Raw genomic sequence first — 21,209 nt, 5'->3', positions numbered from 1 at the left:
AAACATTGTTTTTTTCAGAAGTCCATCTTTCCTTTACTGATTTAAAATGCAGCCCTTTCATATCATATTACAGAAATTTCTAGGTGCAGCTGCGTCTTCTCTTGGATTTTGGATTTTGTTCCCTTGGTGTTTCTGTTTATTCATGTGATTTCGGCACCTTTAATTACAGAGTTTTTATATTATTTTTATGTCTAGTAGTACTAGCCTTCTTATTCAAAGTTTCCTGGTTACTTTTGCTTCCTTGCTCTTCCAAATGAACTTTATTGTCAACTTCTCTAGCTTCAGAATTTTAAAAAATTTGATAGTATTTTTCCTTGGGCTTGCATAAATTTATAATTTAACTTACTCTCTTTTCCTCTATTTGTCTCCTCCCTCTCCGTCAATGACTTTATAATTTTTGCAATAAAATTAGCACACATTCAATATAAAATAATTCAGTCTATGCAGCAAATATAAAAAAGAGACGGAGAAAGAATTGCTCAAATCCTGGATAAAATAATTTTATTAAGATGGAATCTTTCTATTCATGCTGTATATTACTTTTTAAAAGTCAGATTCATTTTTCTTAATTTTAATGGAGGGAAAAATAACACGAAAACTAACATGAAACTGAAAGAAATATTTCTTGATCAGTAGTAATATTGATTCTTAAAAGTTCTCTTTAATGTAGAGAAAATATTTAAAATAATATTTAGATGTTAGGGTCATTCTCAAAGAGAGATTATCACTGTTTACCTGCCGCTCATGATGAAAAATTAGCACTCTCATACTTCTTCCTAACTCTCTTTCCTCTGCTTCCTGGTTTTCTTGTTTGTTTTTTCATTAGATAAGATTATGTTTTTTAATCTGTCAAGGTTTACAGCACTTTTCATCTGTGCTGTAACTATATTGCCTACAGTTGTTCAGTATAATTCTATACTCAAATTGATTTGAATCTCCCTATCCAGTTATGCTATTATGCATTTTCCACTCTTGAGTTATTTTGATGCATCCCCTAAATGGACCTCATCATGTAGTTGTTTTGTCAAAAAGTTCTCACTGGGATGCTCTTGGCTGAGGTTTTCATGCTGCAGAGTGTCTGGAGGCCGCCTTTATTCTGGGACACCTTGGTAATAAAACTGGGTCATGTTAATAGGACAAAGGTTACACTGCAGAAACAAATGAACCTCGAAATCTTAGTGTCTAACCCCAGCAAAGGCTTCTTTCTGCTCTACTCCGTCACTCCAAGGCCATGACTATGGAGGGACCAGTCTGTGTGCCTGGTTCGTCTGTAATATAGGGCAAGAGAGAAAATGGAAAATTCACAGTCACTCACCTGCCTGGGCTCTCCGGTGACACACGTCACTTATCTCTTGTCATTTATCCAAACTTGTCACTTGGCCTTACCTCACTGTCAGGAGACTGGGAAAGAAGCAGTAGGTTTGGGCATTGTAACTACCTGCACCTGCGGGTCAGGGTAAAGGTGTTATTTTTGTTTCCTAGGTGCCTCAAACTTCTTTTTTTCTTCTTGGAATTCAGATCTTAACTAGAATAAGTACTACATAAGTGGTTCTTCAATATTTTCCCCAGAATATTTTTTAAATCAAACAGATCTTTCCTTTACTTCAACACTTTTTTATTCTGTTATTCATTTGACCATTTTCTCCATTTCACATGTTGAATTTTCTCAACACAAATGATCCTTTTACATATAATCATGTTTTCTTTTACTTTCCTCATTCCTCTGAACTGCTCCTTTTTTTTTCTTTTGAAATCACCACGATTACCTTACCTTTCTTCTGTCATAACAGATTAGAATTTTGATGACTCTATTCTGTCTAGCTGCTCCTAAGGTATGCAATTAGTGTTATAAAAGCATTAGTATAAGTCCTTAAAATTCTCCACAATCTCCCTTTAGTATCATCCTGTTGTTGAACCATCTCTCCTTTGAGCTCCGGTTTTCATGATATTAAGAACTTATTAAGTTCTTTTTGAACATAAAAAACTCAAGAAGTTCTTCCTTTTCTTCTCTCATTTTTTCCAGCCCAGATTCTTGACCCATGTCCTGCGTTCTTCCCCCCCCCTCCCCTTCTCGTTCCTTCTCTTCACACAACGTGAGCAGATGTGCCCTCACATTTCTTTTCATCTTGATTGAGCACTGAAACAGGGTCCCCTGTCCAGACTTTCTGTTTTCTCTAATTTCATGCATGTTAATTCCTCCTCCGGCTCATAGGTCTGATTTTAAGCCAGCTATTTGCTGTTTCATCTGTTTTGTTGAGGCCTAAACTGGGACACTCGGGGCGGGGAGTGGATATGGTTATGGGGCACAGAGAAGACCATGCAGAGTCATTATTAGAAATCGGGGCTCTATACTTCCTTCTGGGAAGCTGGTAAGTGTGTCGGGGTTCACTCATCAAGTGGGGTGTGTATTTTATTTTCAAATAAAGATACCTATTAGCTTTGAATCGTTCCCCAAATCCAAATGGTCCCAAAGTCTTTGCTCCTTTAAGAGTCAGGCAGCCACCATTCTGGGCAGCATTCTCACTGTCCCATTAAGAAAATTAAAAACAAGAGGGTCTTTCCTGAGTTCTGGAAGTTTACTTTAGACTACTGTACTAGACTTAGACATCAGTCGTCATTCTCAAATTTTGTTTATTTCTTTTCTTAGCTGCCCCCTTTGGAAGTTTGCAACATGACACCATCCATGCTCCTTGTTTGGGTGCTGGTGGCGTGTTTTAAAACATTGCAGTTGCTGTTTCATTGAGTTCCCGGCAGGGGGCTCTGTGATCTGGCTGCACCCCACCATCTCTGCTCAGAAGTCTTCAAGAATGTGTTTCTGAAAGTGTGATAGTAGAACAACACACAACAGAAACCCTTGGATGCTTCTTAAACATGTGGATTCCTGGCTCTTATCGGAGGTAGGTATACTGTAACAGAAGCTCTGGGAATGTTTAGTTTACGCATTTTAAATACATTTCCTGGCAGATACTAATCACACTAAAATTTGAAAATCCCTGGCTATGTAATCTTATGAAAGCTTCTACTTTTTCTCTTTCCAGCCCATAAAGAATTCTAAACACAATATTTTCTTTCTATTAACATTGCAGAATATCATCGATATGGTGTTTGTAACAAGGAATAAAGAGATCCCATCTTGGTGTTCGAGGATGCCCACAATTCCATACATATCCGCTCAGCCTAGTTTACTAGAAAAATGACCTGACATTCTCATTCCAGACAGCTCTTTAGATAAAAGAGAAATATATACAAAATGCTGATGTCTGTACACCCAGAGGCCCTGTTAACGCTAAATAATCATAATTTGAGCTAACGTCTGGATTTGTGTATAGCAACAATTATTAGTACTAAGTTTTACAGCTTTTCTGCCTGTCGTTTTCTCAAGAAATGAAGATGCGTTGTGCCTCTGTTGGGTGAACCACAGGGATCTCTGGAAGAACAGAATAAAGGTTTGCTTTTTGATGTTTATTTCCATTTTAGGAAATTGCAATATTGTTCATCAGCATTAACTCTGCTTGCAGAACAGCTCACTTTCTTATATATTTTCTCACAAAAGTGTCTGATTATATTGCTTATGTAGTTCTCAAAATCTGATATTAAAATACTAAAAATGTACACATAAAACAAAGGGAGCAAGTACCAAAGTAGGTTCCGTCCTAGTAAAATTATAAGGAAAGCGACAGTTAGAAAAACAGTCTTTATCCTCTTCCCCCCATGGATGCCCATTCCTGCCATGTGCTTCTAGGTCCTTCTTTATAGATTACTTTTAATACAGACTCTGGCCCTTTTTATGATTTACTCTGGATAAAATTCCATGTTCCACTTTTCCCAGGAATATTAGAACATAAACCAAGTTTCCTTCAACATCATCAACTTTTGAGTACAAGTTAAGTTAATTTCCTTAAAAGACAAATGGATATTAAAATACAAATATTATTACATAAGACGGAATTCATAATTTATGCAGAAGTACAATATATAACAACATTATCTCACAGGATGGTTACATGTAATTATACTTTGTGAAGTTTAAAGTTTATAATATTAATTTTAAACAGATGAAGATAACCTAAGAATGCACAGTTCAATCCATAGAACACCCTCTAAAAGTTAATAAAAGGGAGTATAGTTAAAAAAAAACAAGAAAGAAAATAAAATGAGAGACAAAAAATTTTATTAACTACAAAGAAGGCTAGAAAAGAGGAACAGAGACCAAAAAAAAAAAGAAAGAAAGAAAAGAAAAAAGAGAGAGAGAGAGAAAAGCAGGAGGGACAAGTAAAAATAAATATGAAGATGGCAGACCTAAACCATATCCATCTTTACTTGAAATGTAAATAAATTAAATATTCCAATTAAAACATACATAATATCTGACTGGAGAAAGAAGTAATATTTAACTCTGGGCTGCCTGCAATAGATGTAAAACAGATATGAAGACCCGAATATGTTGAAAGTAGGAGACTGGGAAAGAACAAATCATATACGTATAGGATAAGTTAAAGCAAGCTAGTATGGCTCTATTAATATCAAACTATAAAGAAATGGGACCTAATGGAACTTAAAAGCTTTTGCACAGCAAAGGAAACTATCAACAAAATGAAAAGACAACCTACAGAATAGGAGAAAATATTTGCAAATGATGTGACCTATAAAGGTTAATATCCAAAATACTTAAACAGCTCATACAACTCAACATCACAAAACCAAAGAACCCAATTAAAAAATGGGCAGAAGACCTGAATAGACATTTTTCCAAAGAAGACATACAGATGGCCAAGAGACATGAAAATATACCCCACATCACTAACCATCAGAGAAATGCAAATCAAAACCAAAATGATATAGCAACTCACACCTGCCAGAATGGCTATCATCAAAAAGAACACAAATAACAAATGCTGGTGAGGATGCAGAGAAACAACTCTTTCATTTTTTTAATTTTTAAATTTTATTTTATTTATTTTTTATACAGCACGTTCTTATTAGTTATCCATTTTATGCATAATAGTGTATACATGTCAATCCCAATCTCTCAATTCATCACACCAACACCCCCCCCCCCCCGCCACTTTCCCCCCTTGGTGTCCATACGTTTGTTCTCTACATCTGTGTCTCAATTTCTGCCCTGCAAACCGGTTCATCTGTACCATTTTTCTAGGTTCCACATATATGCGTTAATATACGATATTTGTTTTTCTCTTTCGGACTTACTTCACTCTGTATGACAGTCTCTAGATCCATCCACGTCTCTACAAATGACACAATTTCGTTCCTTTTTATGGCTAATATTCTATTGTATATATGTACCACATTTTCTTTATCCATTTGTCTGTCAATGGGCATTTAGGTTGCTTCCATGACCTGGCTATTGTAAATAGTGCTGCAATGAACATTGGGGTGCATGTGTCTTTTTGAACTATGGTTTTCTCAGGGTATATGCCCAGTAGTGGGATTGCTGGGTCATATGGTAGTTTTATTTTTAGGGAAACAACTCTTGTACACTGTTGGTGGCAATGTAAATTGGTGCAGCCACTATGAAAAACAGTATGGAGGTTATTAAAAAACCTAAAAATAGAGCTACCATATGACCCAGCAATTCCACACCTGGGTGTATATCTGAAGGAAATGTAAACACTAATTTGAAAAGATCATGTACCCCAATGTTCATAGCAGCATTTTTTATAATACCCAAGATATGGAAGCAACTCACGTGCCCATCAATGGATGAATGGATAAAGAAGATGTGGTGTATATATACAATGGAACATTACTCAGTCATAAAAATGAGTGAAATCTTGCCAGTTGCAACAACATGGATGGACCTAGAGGGCAGTATGCTTAGTGAAATAAAACAGGCAGAGAAAGACAAATACTCTATGTTATCACTTACATGTGGAATCTAAAAAATAGAACAAACAAATATTATAAAACAGAAACATACAGACATAGAGAACAAACTAGTGGTTATCAGGGGGGAGAGGGAAGAGGGGAGGGGGAAGATAAGGATATGGGATTAAGAGGCACAAACTTCTATGCATAAAATAAACTACAAGGGTATATTGTACAGCACTGGGAATATAGCCATTATCTTGTAATAGCTTTAAATGGAGTATAATCCTATAAAACTATTGAATAACTATGTTGTATTGTACACCTGAAACTAATATAATATAGTAAATCAACTATATTTCTATAAAAAAGAAAATGTAGCAGACAATACTGCCATTACTGTTAGTATTGATATAACTGATAATATCAATCAGACAGGAAATACTAACAAAGCTAAAGTGATAAAGTGTTAGTTATCTTTACTAACAAAGATACAGCATGATTCAACAGGAAGACATAGCAATACTAACTTTGTATGTATCTAGTAACAGTTCTCAAAAAATACAAAGCAAAATCTGATCACCTAAAGGGCAAAATAGTTGAATCCAAAACAGGAGTTGTATATTTTTTTCTGTAACACATAGAGAAATTAGACCAAACAAAAAAATCTGTAAGGAAATAGAAGCTCTGAACAACATTAGCACCAATACTTGACCTAATTGACTTTTACAGAAAACTACAAACAACAATGGCAGAATGCCCATTCTTTTCACATGTGCGTGGGATATGCACCATGACAGAAAACATAACTGAGCATAAAATGAATACAAAGTATTTCAGTTACTGGAATGTTACGGAATATATTCTTTGGTTAAATTGGAAAAAAGGAAAGCAATAACATACTAACAAACATCCAAAATGCTTGGAAATTAAACCAGACATTTCTAGCTAACTTTTGAGTCAAATAAGAAATCACCCAAAAATGATAATAAAAATTCAACATATCAAAATTTGTGGGATATTAGCAAAGCATTGTGTAGTGGGGAAAAATATCATTTAAATGCCTACATCAGTAATGAATAAAGGTTTAAAATCAATGATTTTAAGTTTCTACTCTAAAAAATATATAAAAAGAAGAGCAAATGAAATGCAAATTAAGTAGAATAGAGTACATAATATAGTTTAGAGCTGAAACCATGCAATGACAAAGAAGTAAAATTAAGGCTGTTCTTGGAAAGAATTAATAAAAATCTCTAGCATGTTTAAAATTAAGAAAAAGAAAATACAAATTATAAATATCAGGAATTAAAAAGGTCATATCACTATATATGTTAAAATGACAATAAGGAATATTATAAAACTTTATGCCAATAAAGTTTGAAACTTAAAAAAAATGAACAAAGTTCTTTAACAAGTAATTTTATAAAATGGACACAGGAGAATACCTGAATGTCCCTGTATCTATAAAAGAAACTGATTTTTTACTCGATAACTTTTCCCCCCAAAAAATTCTAGGAGCAGATTTTTTCAATGCTGAATTCTGCCAACAGAAAAATATAATATCAGTCTTATACAAATTAAGAAAATATAATACCAGTCTTATTCAAATTGTTATAGAAATTTGAGAGGTGAAGAATGCTTACCAACTCACTTTATGAAGCTGGTCCAAACCTAATACAAGTATCTCAATAAAATATTAGCACCTTAAATTCAAGCATGTGTAGAATGGATAATGCCTCATGACCAAATGAGGTTTGGACCAAGAATACAAAGTTGGTGCAACATTCAAAAAATAACCAGTACAACTCATCACATTAATGTAACTAAGGAAAAGTTCCTATACCTACCTTAATAGGTACAGAAAAAAGATGTGACAAAATTCAACACCCAATTATCATAAAAGTTTTAAATAAACTAGAAATTGAGTGAAAGTTAGTTGGATAAATAGCATCTACAAGAAATCTAAACCTAAAATTTTGATGCATAAAGATACATCTTTTATCCAATGTCCCTACTCTTTATCATTAATTGGTGACTTTTTATTTTTTTGAGCAATTTCTCTCTTTAAATCAGCCTTGTTTGATAAAACTTCATTTTGTTACTATTTTGATATTATGTTTTAATGCCTTTTCCTTCTTTAAACCTTGAGTCAGTAGGTTTTGTTGATATTTCTTATGTACAATGTCTTTTGACCCAATATGTGTCTTTTTTCCTTAAAGAGATAATTTTATCTCCTTTATATTTGCAGGATAGATATCTGATATTTGTCCTAAAATTTTGTCTTATATTTTCTATTTTAATTCTCCTTTGTTTTCTATCATTTGCCCCATTGAACATCTTTATGTGGTATGTGGGTGGGTGTTTCTTTTAAAAGCATGTAAGTTTTGTATTTGGTATTGTGTTACTTTTGTGTATCAGTTAAGGTTCATTTACAAGAAATGGAAATTGACGAAATGGGCCAGAGGCCTGTGCACTAGGCTGCCTCTAGGACAGACTCAGAACTGCACCGTAAAGCTGGCCCACTGCGGGTAAACCAACGACTTTAATAGGAAGGAGGGCAGTGAGGAGTGGCTACTGGAACCGGTGACTAAAAGAACACTCTGGTGTCACCGGGAAGCAAGGATCAGGAACCTCTCTGGTCACAGCTGCCCTTTGACTTACAAGGAGGGAGCAAGGGGCCCTGGGATACTGCTCAGAAAACCCCAGCATCTCCAAAACCGGTCTTGCCAGCAACAACTACCAAAAATAAAGGAAATTTCCTTGTACCCAGCTTCTAGCTTCTAAATCTTGAAAGAATGCATCTAATTAGTAGATCAAGCTTCATGGAATTCAGGGAAATGCAGCTTGCAATTCTCTTCTGTACCAAGAGCACAGAGAAAAGTGTGACTAGGTGGTGATTACGGAGCCAGGTCATGGGTTGTGTTTTAATTGGCAATTACATAATCCTCACAGGTGATATTTCCTAGGGGCTCCCCTAATTAATTTACATACATTCTCTACAAATATACATCAAGCCAGAATTATTTACCCGATTCAGTTCTCTAGAGATTTCACAACAATGCAATTTCATACAAGAATTCTGATCTGAATTTTTATAACTAACCTCATTTCAAACTATGGACCTCATGAGTACTCAGCTGACGTGTTTGAAAGTGATTACCAGATATTACTTATTCTTCTGGTATTTCACAGAAAGTGACACACACACCCTCCCAACTATCCTTCTTTCTTCATTATCACCATTGTTTTAGTTTAGAACTTTTTAATTTACAGAGTCTGAATTATTTATTTTGTTCAAATAATTGTAAGAAGGAGAAGATTCCCCCATATAACGTATAGTGTATAGATGCATGTGCACAAGCAGGAAGGAGAAGGTGAAAGAGTCACGCACCATTTGGAGAAGATGTTCATAAAGCTCTTGGCTCGGGGCCTGAGGAAGAACAGTGGACCCTGGCTGTCAGTTCATAGCATAAGGAGGCCAAGGTCATTCGGAGTGCTGGTCCCCAAAAAGAAAACACAGGGAAGAAAATTTTGCTTCCAGTGATCCAAAAATGTAGTAAAGGAGCTCGCTAGTACTTCTGGGAAAATAGTTGATCGGCGCCAAAAAGAAATAAATGGCTTTCTTACACCTTTGTGCAATTCAGTTTCACTACTCTACGAAGCCTAAATGCTATCAAAATGCCTCAAAGAGAGTCAGAGAAGGTTTGTTCGGACAAGGAAAGATCCTGTCAAGCTGGAGAGAAGGCTGGTATTTTGTACCACCCTAATGTTTGTCTCAAAATCTCAATATTTAGGGAAAAAATAAGTAGAAAGATTAGGTCAAAAGTATATCATGGCTTTGGCATTTTCCAGTAGAATCAGTATTTCTGCTCTCAGTTGTTTGGACACTAGATCAGGACCCTCCCTGGAGTGTTCTGTGGCTTATCCAAGGTTTAGTCAGCATTCATTAGTTTTTCTCTGTAAAAGCCTGATGATGACATGTTTTATACACTTTCCAAAATTAACCGAAAATAGTAGAACTATTGGAAATCTCCCATTTGTGAATCATTTAATCCTTGAATCTCAGTAGGTATTGACTACGGCCTTAAGCATGAAGTGATCTGAAATTAAGAACAGCAGTCAGTGTTTCTGCCTGTTTTAAAATCAATGCCAAATACCATACGATTGAGCTGCAGTTATTGGCCAGCAAAGGAGCTAAAATAATCAGATTCGCCATAGATACGTGTATAAAGGTGGAACCATCATTTCTATTTTATGACAGAGAAACTGAACCAGTAAGGGGAAAAGTGTGAAAGCTGGTCAAGGACCCCAGCTCACTAGAAACTGGCTCTTCTCTTGGTGGAATGGTCAAGAGATCTTAGGACAAATTTGAAATTACATGAGAACTCTGTATATTACCTGTCTTCTCCATTATTTATTAAGTCATTTGAGCAGACTTTTAAAAATTTATTTTATTGAAGTATAGTTGATTTACAATGTTGTGTTAATTTCTCCTGTACAGCAGAGTGATTCAGTTACACACACACATATATATACATTCTTTTTCATATTCTTTTCCTTTATGGTTTATCCCAGGATATTGAATATGGCTCCCTGTGCTATATAGTAGGACATATATAGAACAGGGAACCAAATATATATATAGTATCCATCCTATATATAATAGTTTGCAGAGCAGATTTTTTAAATAACTGGATTGAGCCTCAAAGAAACTTGAAGAATATTTTAGGACATGCATAAGAAGGGATTGACAAGATTTGTACCCAAGGGTAGACTGGAGTGTTGGAAAGAGGAAAGAAAAGTCTGAATCTGGAGGAGGATTACTTTCTAGTAAAACATCAACTTAGTCTCAGAGGATGGTTTGCAAAGGTCAGTGCCTTTCAGTTGTTCCAAGAACACTTTATCCTGGAGCAGACGTGTCTCTTGGACACAGAGATTCCTAAGATTCTCTTTCTCCTCTGCGTCATATTTGAGATTTCTTAAGGAGGAGGCAGGGGCACACCTGTGAGACCTGGAGTGGTTGGTGCCGGTATAGCATCTACAAAGGTAGCAACTGTGCGCGGCTGACGGTCCAGTGCAGGTGAAGGTGGACTCAAGGCTGTTGTTGAAGCATCTACGCCTCCCTTGCTGTCAGCTCTAGCTCAGGTCAGCAATCACTCACGGAGCACCACCGATGGGACATGCGTGTGTGAGCTGCGTGTGGGTCACACAAAGATGAAGAAGCCACGGTACTTCTTCTGGAGAGGCTCACGGTCTGGTTGAGAGTCTGTCACCTAGACAGGTGGTTTCCATCCCATGTAGTGAAGGCAGAGAGGTTAGCCCAGGTTCTGGGGAAGGTCAGAGGCAACTCACGTGGCCTGACTGGGAGGTTCAGAACAGGCTTCAGAGGAGGAGATGCCCCAGGCTGGGTTTTCCGCAATGTGTTAACCGGATGGAAAAGCTGAGAAAAGCATTCCAGGAGGAGAATGGAGCCTGGGAAATGGAGAGAGCTAGAAAACAGGTTCCACAGGCAGCTTGGCATTATTAAGTTTAAAAGTGAAAGTGTGAAAAGTGCAGGAGATAGGGGCCAGGTCTTTACAAGAGAGCTATCTATAGGAGTTCATCTAGAAATTGGTACAACATGCAATCTGTGCTAAATACCTTATTGAAATGTTTAATTGCATGATCTGTACAGAATTCGCATTACTAGATGATGCCATTTCCTTTACTCTCTAGGACCTGTAAGGAGTAACCAGCTTCAGCCACCTGAATTTTGTCTTGGTCACTTCAATAAACGTTTATAGACGTGGAGGTGGCCGATCAGTAGGGGGTACAGTGGCTGCTCATACAGAGTGGGTCAGAGGAGGTGGTAAGGTGTGTGCAGAGTGGAGCGGTAGCGTTGTGGGAAGACCAGCTCTCTGGTTGCCATAGGAATAGATGAAGGACTAAGAGTGTGGCTGCTATGGCTAATCCATTCTTTCTACGTGAATTATCAAGATCTTAGAAGCCCCTTTGACATGGGACGGGGGCACTTTAGGAACAATTAGTGAACAGATGTGTCTGAAGTGGACGCAAGTCTCTCCTCAGGTGTCACACGTTGAAAAGGTGGCCAGTGGAAATGCTCCTTGTCCAATGAGCCCTCAGCTTCCTCTCCCAGGGCTGATGAAACTTCTATCCTGGGTTTTCCATCATGGCCAGAGCCAATGCAGGGATGTTACCAACATCTTGCTATTTTGTTCTTTTCGTAATTATTTGATTAATAATAATGACTGAGCTACTTAATACTGTATACATCTGCTAGCATTATTATCTCCCTTAATAGGACAGGAACCCTGATTTCTGAATTTAACCCAGGGTGTATAATAAACTCACAGTTATTCAAGTCTTTTAAAAAGAATGTGTATAGTCCCGGGCTGAAGGGGAATATATTCTGAATATTCTGTGACTGACATTCTTAACATTCGATATTGGACTGAATATAACTTCTGCTACATAGATAAGTGGGCACAGAGTTGGGAATGGGGATGGGGTTATTCTTACGATTTCTATCCTGGAAGCTTTGGAGGTATCTTTAGTTTTAGAGTCTCTTCCTTCATATGTAACACGGATATACTCTCTTTTACCCTGACACATCTTTGGGGTTTTCTTTCTACTGAAAAGTTCAGGAAGCAGAGTCAAAATGTACTGGACTATCAGGAGAGCAGGTGTGATGGGAAAAGAGAGCTTCTGGAATCCAAGAGACTTGGGCTGAGACTCCTGAAAATGTGGGCACTCCCCACCTGTCGCTGGATGCTCTCCAAACACTACCTTCGGGATGCCAAGACTTTTTTTTAAATATACCCTTAGAGAAGCCAAAGTAAAGACTGTAGAAGTAGCTGGGGCTGGAGGGAGAGTAGTTGTGGCTCAGAATGGGAGGTTCGGGACTCCCTGGAGCTCCTTTCCCTCCTGTTAGTGGACTCGGTCCACAACCGCACAAGCACACAGGACGCAACAGCCAGAGGCTGACTCCGCCGCTTCTGCTCACGCATCCTAGGCTGGGGGGGCTGGTTCCGCCAGCCGCGATGAGCTCGGGCATTTGAAGGACACACCAGAATAAAATGACTCACGTAACCATCTTAAATAGAAGAAGCGGAATCAATGAACCAAATCAAACATTGAGAATAAGCGTAGTAAATGCTCTCAAAGATGTAAAAGGGGATAAGGGCAGCAGGAAGGAAAAACACGCAGTTATAAAGAAGAAAGGTCATGCGTTTGGTTTAACAACTGTAACAACGGTAATAAAGACTCTGATGAACAGGCTAAATTGCTCACGACAAATTAGTGGACACGCCCTGGGGAACTTTGGACGGAAGAAAAAAGGTAGAAAATGTAGGCTATACAGAGGAGAGAAGGAAAAGTGCTGTCATTTATAGAATATTCTTCTTTCAAGAAGAATAGAAAATAAGTAACTGGAAGGAAACAGATGAAGAAATAGCAATTGCTAACTTCCAGGAAATAAAGATAGCGCTCTCCTTCGTTGTCCCTTCATTAATATTCTTTTGTGTCATGCAGACCTTGTCTTTTGATCCCCTCCCTTTCTATTTGGTGTTTATGGGGAAAATTTCCATTTTAAAATCTTATCAGCATTATTCACAGTAGCCAAGATATGGAAACAACCCAACTGTCCATCGATGGATGAATAGATAAAGAAGTGCTGTGTGTACATTTATATACAATGGAATCGGAGGCAAAGCTGGGAATTTAGAGTCTTATTATCCTGGTTTTGAATGGGATTTCAAAACACTAACTAGTGCCCTAACTCTCCCCCCGAAGCAACCTGTTTCACTCAAAGGCCAGTGAGGAAGCAGAATTAGAAGTGAAAATGCCAAACTAAGGCTAAAACTAGCAAACTGCAGATGACATGAGTGCGTAATGAAAGCCACAATGAGCAAAGGCGGCAGCAGTTAGTCCAGGGAAACCTTCCAGGTCTGTTACTGTGTTCAGTACAGTCTTTAGTTCTTGACTTCAAAGCAACTGAAATGATCTGGTTACTTAAACACTGTAAGAAATGGGATTTTGCAAGCTGTATAAGGTGCCTATGTGTAAATAAAGTAGATAATAAATTGAGTGGGAGTGGTGTGGTGACTTTTTTCATGCTACAGATTCCCGGGCTGTGTTTACGCTTGTGGACCCTCTGTAATGATTAATAGTGACCCTTTCACTCCCAGAAGTGTCCTGGTTTGGATAATAGATTATACGTTCATGCAGTGTATCAGCAAAGTATTTACACATAGGTGTTCTTGAGTTATTTTAGACTTTGGGGCCCTCTTGGACTCATGCTTCACCTGTAGATCTTTAGTGTAAAAAGAATTCAAGGGTCTGATTATGGCTGAGGGTCTGCTTAAAGCACAGCTGAAATTACATCTGTCAACATGTTATAAAGTAATAGCCTCAACGTGGCAGGGCTGACAGACAAGAATAACTGCTGGACAACCTCTGGGGGTGGGAGCGTGTAGGGATCTTGCATAAGAAAAACTATAGGGTTCTGTGAAAAGGATCTGGATGAAGCCATGAGCAGGAAAAGCAGTGAGTGGTGATTGTGCAAATCAATCATCATCATCATCATCCTGGTAAATGGGGAGAAAAATGATGTCTGCACCCTGAAACTTCAGTTGAGTTTTCCACTTTATAAAAGTAGAAAATCAGCCTCCATTGTTAACCAAACTAATCCAGAATGTGGAAAGGAGCAGGGAAAAGAGAAATCCAAATAATGCAAGAGTACTGAGTTCCATGAGCAATAGAAAGTAGTTAGAGAAACAGAAAAATCTAGAATGACATTAGTATGAATGATTCATGCCTCCAAAGCTTGGGTTCCGTAATAGGTTATTACCATAAAAGACGTATATGCACCTTCTATTTTTAAAAAGTATTTTATGAGCTTCAGAAGGAAGAATTTTCAAAAAGGAATTTTGCAGAAATTCGATCTTCAGGGTACGAAGAAAAGCGAGATGTTGTTGTCATGACCCACCTAAATGTTGTCATATTTGCTAAATTCTTGAAGGTCAAAGACTACTTTCAATCATCACATGAGAACATGAGGACATGGTAAGGTGCAGCCAGGGACACTGTCTTGTGCATCACAGAAAGGGGTTGAGATTTAAACCCTCATCTCACAATCACCTCTCCGATACCTCTGAGTGAGGGCTGAGAGAGAAGGAAAGAAGAACATTCTGGGAGTTTAATGCCTGGCAGGTATTATTTGCTGGCTTTTAAGAATGTGTGTGTGTGTGTGTGTGTGCAAATTTCTTTCCCTGGTGAACCCTATACGCAACCATAATTAGCAAAAACACATTTTATGTGCTGCCATAGAGATCGGTGCTGACTCTGAAAATTTAGTAACCACCATAAAGGGTATCAGATATAACTGCATCTGTCACTCATCTGGATTTGGTAGAAATACCAGGAGAAAGAAACAAGTCTGCTGTCACTTTATCATCTGATGTGGCCGTGTTCAAGTTGTCCTTTTTGGATATATTCCCTGGGATTCTTTGTCCACAATACAGATGTGGTCCCTGACTTGTTCTCATTTGGGACAGGTCGAAAGAGCTAAGAAAAAAAGAGGTTAAAATTTGAGCAGTTTTTCAATCCCAAAAGTTATTAAACATTATTCAGCTTAAAAAGGAATTTGTTCAAACTATATTTTAGACTGTCTGAAATTTAGCAGCCTATTTCAAAATCTTCCTCTTGGCATTGGCTATATAGATCCATCAAGTTAAAAAAAAACTAAATCAGTCTTTATTGGACAGGAAATACCCCTGCAGAACAGACAAATTTGAAAAAAGATAATTGGGATCATTTTTCGCAAGTATGGTAAAATAAATCTGGATCAAAATGTTGGTACCATTTATTTCTTTTAAGAATATTTGATGCTCTGCTCAACTGTCAAATCATAGAAGAAATGTATAAGGAATTTCTAAAAAGCTATCGGAATATTTAGAACATTTTCTGCCATGAATGTTACATCTTCTTTTGGCTCACACAAAACTCTCCAAATCTTTGTTCTTGATGAGTCACTAAACATTTTGCAGAACTGAATCTGGGTGTAAGATGTAAAAGCCACCAGATAAGGGATTAAATATGGAAACGAGTTTCTTTCTGACAGCTAAAAAGTGTCATGAATTTTAATGCTTTTTCTTAAAAAGAGTCAAGCTTTTCTCCTTAAGAGTGTTTTCCTTTGACTCTAGAAATTATTTCTGTTGCTTATAGTGTGGTCCTGGGGACTGGTCTGCAAGATGTTGCCATTCTGAGGTAAGATAAGCAAAAAATCGAACCTTAAAAACTTTTATAGTCATTTGAGCATTGATAGTAAGTTTATATCTGTTTAATCTAATAAAAAATTTAGGGCCTTTATTATATATATTTTTCATTTCTCTAATAATTTGATTTTTATATATTTTGTGAAAGTTGAAAACTTTAAAAAAAAACTTGTTATTTCGGCACACACAGTTTGAGAAGCATTTTTCTAGCACACACAAACACTTCTACTTGATTTTCCAAAGTTAAAGAGGTCCTGTGACTCCAAATGCCTTTGAAAATCACAAGTCACTTAGATCTAAATGAGCACCAAAGTGAGTAGTGGTGGAGGTGCTTATAGCTTGGAGGTGCTTATAGCTTATCCCCAGGTTATTTTTTTAAATTAATTAATTAATTTATTTATTTTCGGCTGCGTTGGATCTTTGTTGCTGCGTGTGGGCTTTTCCTAGTTGCAGTGAGCGGGGGCTACTCTTCATTGTGGTGCAGGGCTTCTCGTTGTGGCAACTTCCCTGGTGGCCCAGGGGTTAAGAATCCACCTGCCAACGCAGGGGACATGCGTTCAATCCCTGGTCCGGGAAGATCCCACATGCCACATGGCAACTAAGCTTATGCACCACAACTCCTGAGCCCGTGCTCTAGAGCCCGTGAGCCACAACTCCTGAGCCCATGCTCTAGAACCCACGAGCCACAACTACTGAAGCCTGTGTGCCGCAATAGGTTATCTTTTTTAATGGCGACAACAGAATCAAAATTGATTGAGAATATATTTTGGAAGCATATATAATTTATAGTTTAAATCTTTTGCACAGCAAAGGAATCCATAAACAAGACAGAAAGACAACCCTCAGAATGGGAGAAAATATTTGCAAACAAAGCAACTGACGAAGGATTAATCTCCAAAATATACAAGCAGCTCATACAGCTCAATATCAAAAAAACAAACAACCCAATCCAAAAGATCTAAATAGACATTTCTCCGAAGAAGATTACAGATTGCCAAACACATGAAAGGATGCTCAACATCACTGATCATTAGAGAAATGCAAATCAAAACCACAATGAGGTATCACCTCATACCAGTCAGAATGGTCATCATCAAAAAATCTACAAACAATAAATGCTGGAGAGGGTGTAGAGAAAAGGGAACCCTCCTGCACTGTTGGTGGGAATGTAAATTGATACAGCCACTAGGGAGAACAGTATGGAGGTTCCTTAAAAAACTAAAAATAGAGCTACCATACCACCCAGCAATCCCACTACTGGGCATATACCCAGAGAAAAACATAATTCAAAAAGAGTCATGTACCACAATGTTCACTGCAGTACTGTTTGCAATAGCCAGGACATGGAAGCAATCTAAGTGTCCATCGACAGATGAATGGATAAAGAAGATGTGGCACATATATACAATGGAATATTACTCAGCCATAAAAAGAAATGAAATTATTTGTAGTGAGGTGGATGGACCTAGAGTCTGTCATACAGAGTGAAGTAAGTCAGAAAGAGAAAAACAAATACCATATGCTAACACACATATATGGAATCTAAAAAAAAAAAAAATGGTTCTGATGAACCTAGGGGCAGGACAGGAATAAAGGACAAGGCCAGGGGGAAGGGTAAGCTGGGACGAAGTGAGAGAGTGGCATGGACATATATACACTACCAAATGCGAGACAGATAGCTAGTGGGAAGCCGCCGCATAGCACAGGGAGATCAGCTCGGTGCTTTGTGACCACCTAGAGGGGTGGGATAGGGAGGGTGGGAGGGAGACGCAAGAGGGAGGAGATATGGGGATATGTGTATACGTATAGCTGATTCACTTTGTTATACAGCAGAAACTAACACACCATTATAAAGCAATTATATTCCAATAAAGATGTTAGAAAAAATGATTGTTGGTCCTTGTTGCACTTATTCTATTTGCATTATGTTCACTAGGCTCTGGCTCCAAAGCTGAAACAATCATGGAAAATCTGAAGACAGTGAATTAATGTGGTGTCTGTCCCACCGGGATTTAGCATTTCAGCCCGAGCCGATGCTCCCACCTCCAGGGCTTACAGGCCTTAGGTGTTTTCAAGAGAGTTTATGACCTGAACCGCTGAGAAGCTACCGGGAGCTTAGAAGCTTAATTCTGCAACGGGAGAAAAAAATGCGCCCAGATCTCTTCCTTGTTAAAGAGGCATTTGAGAGCCCAGAACAATGATTCAGTGTAATATAATCATTCTGAGTGATACGGCTTTGATGCAAGCAGATTTCTGAGTTTAGTGAAATTTGAACTTTATAATCCATGGTGGAAAAAAGATTTTTAAAGAATTTTTGGTAGTGCTTTTCTCCCTTTAATGAGATTGCTGGAGAATTGTATGTGTATTTTTCCTTACAAGTTTCATATGTTTTCTAAAAATCAACGTGTTTCATTCTTATAATTTTAAAAACTAAAGTTTTTCAGTTAATAAAACGCCGTTTTCTTGATCAAGTTCCACATGGATTTTCGCCTGAAGCGATAAACGTCCGTTGTGTGTAAACTACACAGTGGGAGGGGCGATGTCGGACGCTGGGCCCTGTTATGGATTACGATGGGGGTGGATATAGATGTTGTCATGGCTGCAGTGCATGACAGCATGTATATCAGGAGCAAGAGCTGTAGGGGCCTCTCACGGTGAATGCCAGGCTTGCAGAACAACGGTTCTCCATTCAGTTCTCTGGGCCAATAGCGCTTAGAAGTCCACAGTGATACTCAGCGTCCTGGGACTAGAAAGCCCCCCGCTTGCTCTGGGCGGACACAGTCCGTCACTGTTTTGCTTTCCACACAGAAGAGCCCCCGTCTCTAAGTGGCCTGTCCAGATCCAAGCCTGGCCACAGTGTCTGCGTTGCGATGCTCTCTTTGTGTTTGTGTTACAAGGCTGCTGTGTGCTGCTGTCCTATTTAATGAGCCTTTATTAGACACACTTCCTGAGGGTCTTTTGTCAATAGAAGGTCCAACTTTAAAAACCAGTCAATACACATTTAATCAAATATGTACTCTGAGAATGAAAGACAGACAGTGTTTACCACTTGGTCTAAGTCTCCCAGACGCTGATATTTGCATTTATCATAAAATATCACTAGCATTTCCTCATCTGGCGTCTTAGCCTGGACTTTGATAACAAAATACCACAGACATTTATTTCTCATAGTTCTGGAAGCTGGAAAGTCCAAAATCAAGGGGTCAGGTAATTTATTTTGGTGAGAGCTGTCTCCCTGGTGTACAGATGGCTGTCTTCTTGCTGTGTTTTTACCTGGCAGGAGAGAGGGAGAGGGAGGGAGGGAAAGAGGGGGTGAAGGAGGACGGATGCTCTGGTGTTTCTTCTACAAGGACACTAATCCCATCATGGACATCACCCCCATGACCTCCTCTAAACCTAATCTAATTATCTCCCAAAGGCCCCACCTCCAAATACCTTCCTGGGAATTAGGGCTTCTACATATGAATGTCTTGGGAGTGGGTCGGGGAGACACAATTCACTCCACAGCACCTGGGTCTACCACCCTCTGATCATCTCACTATGGGTTGTGGTAGGAGAGGGTGAGGGGTCCACATTTCAGTCTTTCAAGGTCAACTGTTTTGGTCTTATTATATACTGTGTTTCATGCTTTCATTTTATTGTTCCTTCTCCTACATAGACCTTTCAGTAATAGGTATACTTGTTTATTTTATCATTATTTATTTTGCAGGCAATCCATTTCTCAATTGATTTTTACTTCTAGAAATGCCTCATAAACGATCCTATTATTCAGTTTCCAAGTGTGGTTACTGGTATGACCTGCAATCTCATCAGTCCCAATGTCTGTCCCTGACGCATACATACAAAGCCGCTGGTTGTGATACTGTCTCTTCTGTGAGCTACTGAGTCTGCTTTTATTCTTCACAGCACAGTCTTCTTTAAGTATCTATTGATGTCTAGTTAAACAACTCTGAACTATAAAAAAAACCCCAAATAAAATATTCTTATTTTAAAAGGGTTGAATATTCTTGCACACACATATTGCATGATTGATATTAATACAACAAGATTATGGAAACATATTTATATGCAAAATTAAGCAAACTTTAAGTGAAAGTATGTTCTCATCACTTTGAGGTATATGTCTGGAAATGGAATTGCTGAGTCATATAGGAAGCTCTATGTTTAACATCTTGAATGCCAGCCAAAATGCTTTCCAAAGCAGCTGCACCCTTTTACAATCCTATTAACAATGTATAAGGGTTCCATTTTCTTTAGTCCTTGCTAGCATTTGTTATTGTTTGCCTTTTTTATTCATCCTAGTGGATGTGAAGTGGTATCTCATCATGGTTTTGATTAGCATTTCCCTAATGACTAATGATTTTGAGTATTATTTCATGTGCTTATTGGCCGTTTATAGATCTTCTTTGGATACATATCTATTCAAGTCCTTTGTTAATTTTTTCCACCTTAATGGAAATATATTTGACATATAACATTGTGTAAGTTTAAGGTATACACTGTGATGATTTGATATGTATTGACATTATGAAATGATTACCACGGTAAGGTTAGTTAACACATCCATTGCATAGTTACCATTTGTGTGTGAGTGTGTGTGTGTGTGAGTGTGTGTGTGTGTGTGTGTGTGTGTGGTGAGATCGTTTAAGATCTCTCTTAGCAACTTTCAAGTATATAATACAGTATCGTTAACCATAGTCACCATGCTGTACAGTAGATCCTTAGAACTTATTCATCTTATAACTGGGAATTTGTGCCCTTTGCTCACCATCTGCCACTTCCCCCACTCCTTGGACTCTGGCAACTACCAATTTATAAAAAATAAAAACAACCCAAATATCTATCTACCGAGGAATGGATAAACAAAATATGGTATATCTATATTGCAGAATATAACTGGCAATTAAAAGAAAAAACTGCATGCATGCTACAACATGCATGAACCTTGAAAACATCGTGCTAAGTGAAAGCAAAGTCTTTGGTGAAAAGACATTCACCAGAGTCTACACTGTTTCCATTTATAGTTCCACAACAGGCAAATACGCAGAGACAGAAAGTAGATTAGGAGCTGCAGGGGATGGGGGGAGGGAGAGAATAGGGCACGATTAC

Source organism: Balaenoptera physalus (assembly GCF_965194825.1).
Source record: "Balaenoptera physalus genome assembly, chromosome: 15".
NCBI lineage: Eukaryota > Metazoa > Chordata > Mammalia > Artiodactyla > Balaenopteridae > Balaenoptera > Balaenoptera physalus.
The sequence above is the reverse complement of the archived record's forward strand: the minus strand, read 5'-3'. Positions refer to the sequence as shown.